This window comes from Arachis ipaensis, chromosome B08 (genome assembly GCF_000816755.2).
Source record: "Arachis ipaensis cultivar K30076 chromosome B08, Araip1.1, whole genome shotgun sequence".
Taxonomy (NCBI): Eukaryota; Viridiplantae; Streptophyta; class Magnoliopsida; order Fabales; family Fabaceae; genus Arachis; species Arachis ipaensis.
Window position 1 is genome coordinate 109935425 of NC_029792.2, and position 11502 is coordinate 109946926.

The 11502-nt window shown below is 33.8% G+C and overlaps 2 long non-coding RNA genes across 5 annotated transcripts; one reads left to right on the top strand and one right to left on the bottom strand.

The window, feature by feature from the left end:
• LOC107611883 lies at window positions 2954-4541 on the top strand. 4 transcript variants are annotated; one of them, XR_001613495.2, is made up of 5 exons: window positions 3415-3548; window positions 3899-3908; window positions 3994-4073; window positions 4165-4277; window positions 4398-4541. It is a non-coding gene; the product is annotated as an uncharacterized LOC107611883 (long non-coding RNA). The 4 variants fall into 4 exon arrangements; XR_001613496.2 differs by lacking the exons at window positions 3415-3548; window positions 3899-3908 and adding an exon at window positions 2954-3086 and having other exon boundaries at window positions 3950-4073; XR_002352836.1 differs by lacking the exon at window positions 3899-3908 and having other exon boundaries at window positions 3409-3647; window positions 3950-4073.
• On the bottom strand, window positions 6329-7368 carry LOC107614135. The gene is made up of 2 exons (XR_001614285.2): window positions 7086-7368; window positions 6329-6641 (listed from the first exon to the last, which is right to left on the bottom strand). It is a non-coding gene; the product is annotated as an uncharacterized LOC107614135 (long non-coding RNA).

An 11502-nucleotide genomic window follows, 5' to 3' on the forward strand; every position in this document is an offset into this window, starting at 1 on the left:
TTTGTTTTGGTTAAGAAATTTTAATTTAATAACTACATCCAACCACATCATATAGAAAGAGACTACATGATAACGTAAAATGGAGTCTAATCATTTATTATATACTAAGGTTCAAGATTTGTTACCGACAACATCAACATTTCAGAACTCGGTAGTCTTGCGTCCTTTGCACCTTTCAGCATAGAAGCAGCAAACATGTTATCAATGTGTTGTTCAAATGAATCTACTTTGTTTGCCTCTAGGTTCAAGTCTTCATCTCATGGCTCGACACATGTACACCATTGGCACAGGTCTGTGTATTAGGTCTTGGTTCGGTCTGGAGTAGACGGAATGGGCGGAAAGATGCCGCTGCGGGGACACCAATGGAAAAGATATGCAAGGGATTCTACAAGATTCTTGATCTATGGAAACTCTTTAGGTAATCCATCACATATAGTTTCAATGTGATCTTCAATGAAAAAGTAGCAAGGGATTCTACAAGATTCTTAATCTATGCCAGGTAATCTTTGGTAGAAAGATTCTTCTTTTTTATGTTTTTGAGTACAGTTGATTTTGAAGTTGCTTGATTTTAGTCTTGATTGATTCAACAAAATAAGTTTGTAATATTTTTCAAATTTAAAGTGCAGATGAACAATGCACAATACAATTCTTTAAGCAAGAATCAATGGAGGCCATGATCCAAGAACTCAAATTGTTATCATGTTGTCGTTGTAACTATTCTGTATATTTTAAAAAAAACTATAGCTATTGTTTGTGCAGCATTTGAATTAAATTTTGGTGGTGGTTTATCTTCAAAAATATGGTCTTCCAGATTCTAGCCTCTAATTACAAAAAGGCATGTTGACATGTAATAGAATTTGGATCATTGAGAGTTCGTTCACAATTAGAGCAAAAGAATTTTTATTATTTTCAGAAGAAAGTGCTAATAAAGCTATTGATCCAAGGCTCTTGATACTATATAAACTCAGTTGAAAGAGTAAAATATGGTATGAGGTCTGAAAATGGAGAGAAACTCAGAACTTTGCATTCCAAGAAAGGTAGAAAATAGAGAATAAAATATGTGCTGAGAGTGAAATGAGAGTTATGATTGTATTACTCATTTATTGTATTGTATTACAAAATAAATGTATTATTCATTTTTGTTGTATTGTCAACAAGCTCCGTGTATTAATAAATTCTAATAATGAATTAGAAGACATAACCACCATAGTCATTATAGTTCCGTAATCACTTTAAACACTACCTATATATAAAAGGGAAAAGAATACATATTTATTTATTTTTCAGCCATAATTAGTCAAAACTTTCCATAATATACTTCATTTTATTTTTTAATTTTTGTTTATATTTTATATTTTATTTTTTATTTTTTAATAGTCTATATGTAAAATATAAATTATATAGTAGAAGTTGTTAAAAATTTTTAATTTAACTTCCATAATTTTTGCAGAGAATTATTGTATTTTAATGGATAATAACACTACTAGAAAACTAGTTATTACAGACGGATATTTCCGACGAATTTTATCCCACGGAAATACAGATAGAATTTCAGAGGAATTTTTTGTCGGAAAACAAAAAAAAATGAATTAGCATAAATTACAGACAGAAAAGAGAATCCGTTGATAATTCTGTCGAAAAAATTAATTTTTTTCGTGGAAAATGGTTACAGATGGAAAATCCGTCTGTAATTAAATGGACAAAAATACTGCGTTTATTAAATTATTACAGACAAAAAATCCGTCTGTAATTTAAAATTTTCCGTCGAAAATATTGAGTTTACTCTAATTTTATCCCCACCCTATCGAGTTCCATTCACACTCCTGACCTAAACCTTCTTCGAATGTTGCCAGCAGCCCTCATCCTTCTTCAAAGTTGTCGTCGAACTCTTCTCCTCCGGTAGAAGGTGCTGTCGCCGCTGGCGAGAACAGACCGTGGGTGCCTTCGTCATCTGGGGAAGCTCTACTTGGCCCTCTTCGCATCGTTCCTCCTCTCCTCACCGTCGCACGAAGTTGAGTTGAGCTCGTGGCGTCGCTGTCGTGAAGGGTTCCTCCCCTCCTCGCCGTGCGTCGTTTCTGATTCTCTACTCCTCGCCATTTTTGGCTGTTGCCCCTTCTCTTCTTTGATTTTAGGTAACTCTGTCTCAAACTCTCATCGCGAGCTTACTCTGTCTCACACTCTCCGAGCTCACTTTATCATCTCGCCGTCTCTCTGGTAAGCCAACGCTTCTTCAGTTTCATCTTTTTTTCCAATTAATTTTTAAGATTCTTAACTAAATTTGTGCACAGAGTTTGGAATTGAATTATTTATTTAATTTGTTGAATGCTGATGTGATTCTGAATTCAATTTAATTTGGATTCTGAGTTTGAAATTGAATTCAATTTGATTTAAATTTTAATGGTTTGTCTATATATATGATCTATGAAAGAATGCAAAGGCATTATTTATCATTTAATTTAAAATGTTCAATTAAAAATAACTTACCACTTAGAAAGGGATGAAGCCTTCAACCACATTTCTTAGTAGTGCTTGGTGTGGAAGGATCCAAGCGTGTGAATGAAAAAAAATGCAAAACTACAGGATACACAGAAAGATTGAATATGGAAATTAAATTCAATTGAAGAGATATACATAGCTAGGATTGAAGGGATATATACCAATGGTAACTAACTAAAAACATCTGACTTCACCAAAGCTAATTTAGTAAAAATTAGCTAACTGGAATGTTTCAGGTGCCTCTATTTGTTATCTTGTTGTTGAGGTATAACTCTATTATATCAAAATTTTTTGCTGTTTTGTTCCTTATAAAATATGAATTATGATTTAAAAGTACAAGTTCTAGGTGGAAATATAGTAGTAATATAAATGAGATAGTAACCATTTCTTGTTTTATGTGAATGTTGTAGTTTAATTTACATAGCTTCATTTCTATATGCTAATGAAATTGCTTCTTGTTGTGTTTTGTACCCTACTTTACAATAATCAAGGAATAGTTTTTTATGGAAAATCTATTAGTTTCAAGAAAAACCACTCCGATCTACTTGAACTCGAAGATCGTCTCAAGAGCAGCTATGGCTACGTTCCAGGTGCTTCTTACTTCCTCTTCTCGCACCTCTTTCCATTTATACTTTGCATTTTTTCCTTCCTTTGTTTTGTTGGATTGAGAATTTTCTATTTTCGGGAATTAGCTCCAAATTTTGAGGATGAAGAGGATGAGGAAGATGAAGAAGAAGGGGAGATTTTAGCTCCTGTGCTGGATTCTAGCTTCAACGAAGATGATTTGTATCCTTCTCCAATTTTTGGCTGCTGAACAATTTTTAACATAGAACTGAAAAATGAAAATAAAAAATTCTGTAGATATAATAGTGAAATTATGTGATCTGCCACCCTGAAGATACCAAAATCAACTCACATATGATTGTGTTTTACATTTTTCATCCATTTGATTTATTTCTGTACTTTGTTTTCAGAAATTCTATGTTGAAGCTATGAAAATTGAAAAGATTAGATGACGATATGATATTTTCATCCCGTTTGATTTTATTGGTGTATGTCCCTTAATCTAATTCTCTTCAGATTCGATGAATCTATGAGTTTGAAACAACTTGGACTCTTAGATGCTTGTCTGGCCACGTTAGCATCTAGAGGTTAGTGATACTGATATGCCACTTGCCTTCATTGGCATTCTTGTTGGTTGTGAGAATTTCATGCATATGTTTTGGTTCCAATATTCTTCATTTTATGGTTAAAAGGGATGTCACTTGATCTGGTCTTGTGGTCATGTTGATGTTGATTTCATGAAAACAAAACTTTTGCTTTGATTATTTGTTTGTTACTAACTCTATTTGTACCACTATCTTATTTTCTTGCACCGCTGCTGCTGATTTATTTCCACAAGAACCTGAGATGTAAGTTAAAAGTTGTGAATATTATTTCCACATTTCTGTAGATGATTGCTGCAAGTTTCTCATTTCCTGAGCAATGGTTGAACAGGTAACAAGATTTTAAGCAGCAGCAGCAACCTGTGGTAGACAAAATAGTGGCATTTGAGGGGAGGAATTTCTTATCTGATGGTAATAGTTTTCTTTCTTGCTTCAATACTTCAAATCCCACCATAAGCCACAAAGAGATTTTTTTTATGTATCATTTTTAAACTAAATTCAGAGGCAAACAAGGAGAATTTAGAGTCACCTGAACCTTCCAGCTCTCTTATAAAGATATCGGAAACAGAATTTGAATGTCTTCCTGGCTACATGAAGGGTCTAGCGACATGGGAGGTGAGGTTCTTTGTGTCTAACTAGACGTTTCTTTACAATTTACATGGATTATTCTTCTTTAGTGTTATCACCAAACTATTAGTTTCTTATTGATTTATATCTTCTTTTATTACTTTGCAGGAAGAGATAAAAGAGATGGAAAGAGAGCAAATCCGAGAAGGAATTGATGAGTTTGGAATATTGTATTCTGAATTAAGTGATTCTAACCAATCTGAAGGCAATAATGGTTCTTTTGCATTCCCTGTTGTGTAAGTAAAACCATATGCTACCATATTTAAAAATGTATTGTATAATGTAAATTGTAAAATAAGATAGTGTCATAAAATATAACCCCAGAGGAGACAGCCTTAGTTCTCTAAGCCTTAGGTTTTGATAGAGACATGCAGATCTACATTGCTACTAGTGAGATCTATGGTGGCTAGCTTAGACTTGCACAACTGAGAGCTGCATTTCCAAAAATTGTGAGTTCATCACCATATATAACCCCCCTTTTTTCTATTTATTTGCTGGATTTTCCACATTTTATGTATATAGTAAAATAACATTCTAAAGAGTGCTGAATGATTCTTGTCGGGGCTAGGTGGACGTGTGGGGGTCATGTAAAACTGTCTATTTACAAGCTATACCGCTGATATTTATCTGGTAGATTCAACAAAATATTTTTGAAATAAAATTTCATTTTTAGCAATGCACAGTTACTTGTTTTCATGTGGTAATCATAATTTATATTTGTGGTATGATTTTCTGCTTCATTTTAGTTATAAAAAGAAATGATGCTGGCCCATGATGAGTTGTGGCAGTTCCAAAATCCTATAGAAGTGTCCTGTTCTATGATTGCATCTCGAGTTGATTATCCCTGGAAAATAGCCAAATAGGTTAACTAGCATTTCAGTATTGAGATTATTTTTTGTTTCATTCTTGTCATTCAGGTTTTCTGTTCTTAATTAGAGTAACTGTTGTAACATTCTGTGTCACTCTGGCCGCCTCACTAGCTGCACGCCAGGGATCAAAATCTATGGCTGCATTTCAAGTCTGCCTGTAGATTTGGCTGGCAGTATCTCTTCTTGCCGATGGTCTATATTGCAGATGGTTTGGTTCTGAGATTGGCTCTTGCATTCATTCTTGGTGCAGGACTTCCTTTTGGAGCTAAACTATTTACAAGAGATGTTGATGTCCTCCACCTCATAAAAATTGGAATACTTGTAAGTCTATTTTGTGTACATTGGTATCTAATCTTTTCAGCACCCTAAATTTGTGATACTTATATTTATGTTTGATTGTTTCTATCAGTTTGTTGCAGCTACTCAACCCATCAATGCTTTGGCATTTGTATTTGATAGTATCAACTTTGGTGCATCTGACTTTTCATATTCAGCATTCTCTTTTGCAATTTTCAATGTGGAGCTTGATGCTGCCAATGCAACTTAGTTATCCATTAATATTTTAGATTATCCCATCTTTAAGTGCTAAGTGTAATTTGTGATATCACACAACTAGAAAATAGATTAATACAGACAGATTTACAGACGGATTTAGTCTTTATTACAGACGGATTTTTGGTTACCGACGAAATTATCGACGGATTTTGTCCCTCTGTAAAAGCCCCGTCGGAAATTATTTACCGACGGATTTTTTTCCGTCGGAAAATTACAGACGGATTTTTACAAGTTACCGACGGATTTTCCCTCTGTAAATTTTCTATCCATTTCCCAAAGGCGACGAACTTTTCGACGGATTTTTCGTCTGTAATTACAGACGGATTTTCAGACGGATTTTCCGTCTGTAATTACAGACGAATTTTCCGACGAATTTTCCGTCTGTAATTACAGACAGATTTTCCGACGGATTTTCTGTCTGTAATTACAGACGGATTTTCCGATGGATTTTCTGTCTGTAATTACAGACGGATTTTTCGACGGATTTTCCGTCTGAAAACCATCTTACACTCTGATTACAGACAGAAAATCCGTCTGTAAATCCATCGGTAAGGTAAAATATTTTTTTTTAATTTTTCTATTACAAAAATAAACCTGTTTCATATAAAATAAATATAAATTTAATAAATACAAATTTTTATTGATGGTATAAATAGAAAAACACACCAGTGAGTACAAAACGCTTTCTTTATAATAAGAAGCAATTATTTCCATACAATAATACAATCTAAATACATTAGATGACAAATAACTACTAGTGGACTCATCAAGATTCAATATCCTAATTTATGGATAGCTTCATTCTTTCTTGAACTTCTTAGTGATGATGGCAATATACTTGCTTCTTGAGATTCTTGGTCCATCAAAATTATTCGCTGCTTCCCACTTTCTGAGCAGAGGATGTCTACCTTACTATATCCGATCTACACTGCAGTTATTAGAAAAAAGAACCAAAAAGGAATTGTTACCACTGCAGTTACTTTTGATTAAATTTCAAGTATCTGCCTGCAACAATTTGGAACTCTTCCATAGATTTCTCAAGGTTAGTTCTTTTTAAAGATCATGGACGCTGCCAAATAGCAATAGCAAATTTGGAACATGTAATGCACACAATGCAATAAACCAGAACAAGTCTAAAAGCAAGTGATTCATATTCAATTCAGTGACTGGATACTTTATACAAGTCTTTGATCAATTAAGCAATCAAGAACTGTCATTGAGTTGAGGAAGAGAAGAGGCCTCAATTCACAACAATTATATGAACATGAAAATGCAATGTCTGAAGAGAAAACAACATAAATGAATCAATTAAATAAAAAAAAGAAAACAGTAAGAATTGAAGTAGAAGATGATGATGGAGAAAGAAGAATACCTCTTCCCTATGTGTTGCTCTCTCAACAGCATCAAGGTTCCTTCTTGAAGAAGCATTCTTCCTTGCCACCACACAATCCACAGAAGCAGAAGCATGATCTGATGCGAATCCAATTCTAGGGCCACACCATACATCCTGAAGTGATTCAATTCAATGCTCAACAAATTCAATGCCCAATCTGATTCATTCTTCCTCTTGACTTGGTGCCATATTCAACAAAGTGTTTAGGAATTCTGGGGGTATTTCATTTTCTATCACCATACAACTCAGTGATAGAACTTGTTTCAATTCCTCCTAGTAGAAGAAACCATATTGAATTATGACACTTCAAAGTTCTGGACAAATAAAAAACTTGGGATTAAGACGGAGATGTACTCAATTAGAATAGAGGTGAAAGTTACCAATCATAGCTCCCTGTTCATGCACAAGCACAGCAAGATCTTTAAAAATTTCATTTACTTCACCAATTTGCTGCTGAATTTCTTGAATGCCTTGCTCTCTTTCTTCAATGATAGCCTCAGTCATGTTGCAGTATTTTCATTTGTTATAAATAAATATGTTAAGATTACGCGATGCAAATATGTAATGGATGATATAAATAACTGTTTAACTGTTATGGTAGTATAAATAGTTAGTTCCCTTGTACATTTCAGTTTTCTAGTTCATTACTCTATGAATCTAAGAGAATTATCTCTCACAAGCTCTATTTTTCTCGGCTTCTTCTTGCACTCATGAACTAAATCACCAACATTTCCTCAGTTTACGTAAGATATATAAATGAAGTTATTAGATTATATTTGAAATTGGTACCATATGAAAATAGTCACATGAATTTTCAAAGCAACAAGATCTTAAGAAACAAAGTAACAAACAGATGGAGTGTGTGACCTGAAGGAATCGGAGGGGCAAGTCTCCCCTGGTCTTGGGTTCCAGAAGGCTTTCAACTTCCCTGAAATTGGTGAGGAAAGCCACCCTTCCATCTCTGGTGGAGCCCAACCATGTGCCACTGCCGAGCTCATCCCTTCCGCCCAATATAATGTCGCCGGCCCACCATCCTAATGGCTATGTGGGCCTGCCAGCAATAAACAAATGGTTTTCATTAGTCACCCAAGTTAAAATCAATCACCCCTAATCTAACCACCTTGATGTATATGAATGAATGAAAGTGATTTGGTTTCACACTAAGCTTAAGGCAGTGGTGGTTTTGGCAATGAGGCAAAGAGACAAGTAGTAGTTTTGGTTTTCTATTTATTAATTTTGGAATCCCTATACCCTAAATCACCATTAATAAGTGGTTAACTTCTGGACAAGTTTTCGTTTACATAAATTAATTCATATCAGAACAAAAACCAGCATTTAAAAGAGAAATTAGATCATTTTTTCAATTGAAGGGCGCAATATAGATTTACTCAACAAGGACCTTTGCCTTCTTTGATTTAAGATCAACAGAATCCTTCTCAGATTTCATTGAAGCTAACTTATTCTTCTGTTTCACCCTTCTCTGAGCAGCTGCTTCTGCCTCTTCATCTTCAGAGCTTCCAGCTGCATTAGAAAACTCTGTTATGCTTTTGATTTTCAAATGTGTTCATTTTCTAGTTTATTTCATTTTTCTAAACTCAACCACAGAGCTCCAACTCCACATGCACAACTTTTCACCTCCAACATATAAGAAAAATAATAGACTAATACATAAAAATAGAATTGAAATGTATCTAAAATTAACAAAATCCTCCATGTCATCTTCCTCTTCAAGTTCATCATAACCTTCCACATACTCTATCTCTACTTCCTGTTTAATAACCAAAAACGAAAAAAGAAATTAAATACAAGGCAACATATTGTTCAAGTAAAATTTCAAACAGTTTTGCATGAAACACATATGACAACAGAAAATGCAGATGCATACCTCCTCCTCTTCCTCAGCAATAAAAATAAAACTAGTCAATGCATTCAGGAACCTTGATTTCACGAACAAGTTTATAAGAACACAAAATAAAAAACTATAACCGTTACAAGTTCTTATCATAGAATAGGAAATAGAATCATAGTTAGCGATGGAAAATAGGATAATATAGTTAGAGTTAGCGATGGTATTGAAAGAAAGAAAACAGCGATGAAAGAGAAAGGAGATTAGGGTTAACTGCATAGCTGAGGCAAGATCGAAGAGAGAAACACAGTGGAAAAGAGCAAACATGGCGAGATCGAAGAGAGAAATGCACATTAGGGTTCGAAAGGGAGCGATGCGAGCAAGGCCGACGGAAGGGGTGCGACGAAGAAGAACCGGGAAGGGGTGCGACGGAAGGGAGTGATGCGAGCAAGGCCGATGGAAGTAGAGTGCAATGGAGGTTCCGTGAGACGGCGGTGCACGGCTGATAGCGCCGCCGATGAAGCATTCAGAGGGATGAGTGAGGAATCGCGAGAGTGTAGTGTGAAATGAAGAGATAACCGTGATCTTCAAATCTTTATTCTAATATTTCCGACGGAAATTTTAAATTACAGACGGATTTTCCGTCTGTAATAATTTAATAAAATGCGTATTTTGTCTGCTTAATTACAGATGGAAAATTCGTCTGTAATCATTTCGCAAAAAAAAAATAATTTTTCCGACGGAATTATAGACGGATTCTCTTTTCCGTCTATAATTTATGCTAATCTATTTTTTTTATTTTCCGACAAAAAAATCCCTCTGAAATTCTGTCTGTATTTCAGTGGGATAAAATCCGTCGGAAATATCCGTCTGTAATAACTAGTTTTCTAGTAGTGTCAGTTAATGAAGGAGATCCATGTAACATTGGGATGGTCATCTTATTTTTTTGGGGTATCTTTTTATTGAGATAGTGAGATATTAGCTAATTGTGTTGAAAAATAACATCCAATTTTATAGGTATCATGTAATGAATATTATGTTTATCTATGTGATTTTTGGCTTTCTTTTTCTCAATTTACAGTGTGTTTGATGGAGTAAATTTAGAAAATAAGTCTAAAGTGTTTATTTTGCAATGGAAAAATCTAAAAAAATTTTATTTTACCTTATTGACGGATTTACAGACGGATTTTCTGTCTGTATTCAGAGTGTGGGATGATTTTCCAAGGTTCAAATTACAAACAAAAAATCTATCTGAAAATCTGTTGCCAATTACCGACGGAAAATCTGTCGAAAAATCTGTTTGTAATTACAGACGGAAAATCCGTCTGTAATTACCGACGAAAAATCCGTCAGAAAGTTCGACATTTCAGGGAAATGGATGGGAGAATTTACTGAGGGAAAATCCGTCGGTAACTGGTAAAAATCCGTCGGTAAATAATTTCCAACGAGACTTTTACAGAGGGACAAAATCCGTCGGTAATTTTTTCGGTAACAAAAAATCTGTCTGTAATAAAGACTAAATCTGTTTGTAAATCTGTCTGTATTAATCCATTTTCTAGTTGTGTAATGTGATTGAGAGATGTTAGAGATTTGATTTGGAAAAAACTGAAATTGATTTTGGAAAGAACATTAATGACTCCAAACATGCAGCAAAATAGTAGGTAATAAAGAGAATAAGTGATAAGGAGGTGTATATCACTTACTTATCAAGAGAATGAGAATTTTTACGTGATATTTCTATATTGTAATTATTCTTTGGCTACCTAGCATCACTCTTATTTATAATAATGCATGATTGCATTTTGTTGTACTTAGAGCTGAACCAGGTGTACGTGTATCACTAAGGCAAACTTAACTACATGTATAGCTAATAATCGTTAGTCAGAAAAAAATAAATTTCCTTTTTGTTTCTAGTTGACGTACATAATCATGCGTCATTCGTCATCTGACCTGAATTTGTCAAAAGAAAATGTTGACATATGCAAATATTAAACGATATCTAATATTCATGTATTTCTCCAATGAGAGATCAATTTCATGAATTGTTAGGTAATGATGATAATAATTATGCTAACCAATATTATTGCTCGATCAGAAGAATGTATATTATTGGAAACCAACAATAATGGAGTGCTTGTTCGTACCTGGTTTAGTTGTTGGAGACTTTAATTAATATTTCAGTAGGAACTAGCATCCATATGAGTTCATTTCAGAAATCAACCAACTCTAGAACTGATGTGACCAACAAAGAGATAAGATAGAATATATTTTCAACTTAATCATGCATGTATATAAGTTTTCTATGTACTAGTAAGATAAATAAAAGGGTTGCCATTTTCTACGTAAATTGAAAAATCAAGTATATTAGTTTGTTTGGAATAATTCTTAATATTTGGACAATTATTCAATATAAAAGATTGAATATATGGAAATAGAATCTAAATCCTAAGAGAGTAATTATTAAAAGATCATGAAATCAAATAATAATGGGTGTCAAAACTATTTTTATTTCAAAAATATTATGTGCACACAAAAAATCATTATCATGTA